General features: G+C 63.6%; 1 pseudogene; it reads right to left on the bottom strand.

Annotated features, from left to right (window-relative positions):
• The window catches only part of LOC124771304, a 7,959-nt pseudogene that overhangs the window by 3,007 nt on the left and 2,452 nt on the right, over positions 1 to 2,500 (bottom strand).

The following is a 2,500-nucleotide window of genomic DNA, read 5'->3' as shown; positions in this document are numbered from 1 at the left end:
CGATGAGGGACTGCAATCCCCTCGCGGTCGATGCAAAAAGCAGGACGTCATCTGCGAAGGCCGCAGCGTTAACTCTGCGACCAAGGATCCGAGCTCCGATGTGGGAGGGAAGTTGACTCAAAACATAGTCCACCGCAAAATTGAAAAGGAGGGGGGAGAGGGGGTCACCCTGACGCACACCCCTAGCCGGCTGCAGGGGCACGCCCACGTCGGCGCCGCCCGCTATCACTGTCGTGCTACCCTCGTAACACCTTTCGACGTACTCAATAAAGCAATCCGGCAGGCCATGAGCCCTCAGCACGGGGCGGAGGGCAGCATGGTCCACCGAATCGAACGCTTTAGAGACGTCGATCGATGCCACAAAAACAGAGCGACAGGAGCGGACTGCGTCGGTGAGAGCAGTGTCCAAGATGAAGGTGTTTTCCAACATCCCATCCCGGGGGATGAAAGCCCGCTGACGTTCGTCCACAGCACATGCACGCATCAGGCGTGACGCGAGAACCTTGTGAAAGGTCCGCGCCAACACCGAGCAGACCGTAATGGGGCGAAAGTCAGCGGGGGATGTTGGTGCAGCCGTTTTGGGGAGAAGTGACGTCCGGGCGCGAAGCAGACGCTCGGGGAGGGCGCGGGCCAGGAGGAAGAGGTTCAAGAGTTTCACCAGGACTTCATGCGGCAGGCGCCGCAGCTCCGCTGGAGTCAGGCCGTCCGGCCCGGCTGCCGATCCCCTGGGCGGCAAGGCAGCAGCGACCTCCTCACGTGTGACCGGCCCCCATAGGCACTCAGGAGCGACAGGCTCCGAGTGCGGGAGAAGGCGGTCACGGATGAAGCCGGCGGTGGAGATCGGCTTCTTCGTGAAGAGGTCCGCCCAGAAGTCCAGCAGACCGGGGATGTCGGGTGGCGGCTGCAGCAGGGTGCCGTCCAGCAAGCCGCGCACGCAACGTGCACGCGACCTACGGAAGGCGTCCTGTGTGCGCGCGTATTCCCAGCGGCGCCGCTTGCGCTTCTGCAGCGGCGGGGCGGCAGGCGGCCGCTTGGATGATTGGCGCGGCCGCTGTGTCCTGGTGATCGACCTCTCCCCCCTGGACCCGACCGACGCAAGGGCATCCGGGAGCATGCCCAGGATGACATCGGGCGGCGTGCCCCGCCCCAGACCAATGACTCGATCCAGGGCAGAGAAACGCTGGGCGGAAGCAGGTAGCCCCGCCAGATGCTCCCAGATGGCGGCGTCAGTCGGCCCCTCCGGCGGCGGCCCGGTGGTGTCGGCCGCGAAGTCCTCGGCTGCGTCGACGGGCGGCGCAGCGGCCTCGCCCGCGTCAGGCAGCGAGCTCGCTGCTCCACGGCGGGACGCCGGCTCTTCGCCCCGACCGATCTCAAGTGCCTCCATGAATTGGCGGACAAGCTGCTTGTGGGCAGCTTGCCGCCGTCGGCACTTGATTGCCTCAAGCGTTCGGTCGGGGAACATCCTGATAAGTTCTTGATTTACAAAGAAGAACCGGGCGTCCCTCTCAAGGAACAGTTCGGCCTCTGCCTTGGCGAGCGACAGGACTTCTTCCTCCGTCCACCTCGCGCGATGCCTCTCCGTCACGATCTCAGCGTTGGCGGCCGCAGGGTGTTGGCGGCGGCGATGGACCCCGAGACCGTTCTTCGTGGTAAAAGTGCGGTGGCACTCACTGCAAGCAAAGGGAGCTACACAAACTATCGCATTTTCGTTACGGCCGGTTGGCCGGATAGGTGCTGGGGTAGCTGGGGTGGCACCTTCAGCGGAAGGGCCACCATCTCTTGTTTCTTGTCGGCTGCCCCCAACTATAAAGGGATAATGCGAGGGGGGGCTGGTAACCCCCCCAAGCCCCTGGTGCGGTCTTCCACTCTGCGAAAATCAGCGGGCCCACGAGAAGGGGAGAAGACCGCAGGAGAGGAGAGGCTAAGAGGGCTAGGCCCATGTATTGCGCATCACTCTCCCTGTAACTATAACCCAAGGAAGGCACCTCGCAGCAGCAGCACGACTACATCAAGACCGCACTTCGAAAAGCCAAGTCCGGATGCAGCCACACCGCCGCCACTTGGCCACCTTAAGAGAGTCATAGTTACTCCCGCCGTTTACCCGCGCTTGCTTGAATTTCTTCACGTTGACATTCAGAGCACTGGGCAGAAATCACATTGCGTCAACACCCGCTAGGGCCATCGCAATGCTTTGTTTTAATTAGACAGTCGGATTCCCCCAGTCCGTGCCAGTTCTGAGTTGATCGTTGAATGGCGGCCGAAGAGAATCCGCGCACCCGCGCGCCCCCGGAGGAGCACGCTAAGGCGGACGCGGCCTCGCAGCAAGGAAGATCCGTGGGAGGCCAAGGCACGGGACCGAGCTCGGATCCTGCACGCAGGTTGAAGCACCGGGGCGCGAACGCCGCGCAGGCGCGCGCATCCTGCACCGCCGGCCAGCACGAGGCCGACCAACGGCGAGAGCAGACCACGCCCGCGCTAAACGCCCGCACTTACCGGCACC

The sequence above is a fragment of the Schistocerca piceifrons genome, unplaced genomic scaffold (assembly GCF_021461385.2).
Source record: "Schistocerca piceifrons isolate TAMUIC-IGC-003096 unplaced genomic scaffold, iqSchPice1.1 HiC_scaffold_92, whole genome shotgun sequence".
In the NCBI taxonomy this organism is placed as follows: Eukaryota; Metazoa; Arthropoda; class Insecta; order Orthoptera; family Acrididae; genus Schistocerca; species Schistocerca piceifrons.
The sequence above is the reverse complement of the archived record's forward strand: the minus strand, read 5'-3'. Positions and strand labels throughout refer to the sequence as shown.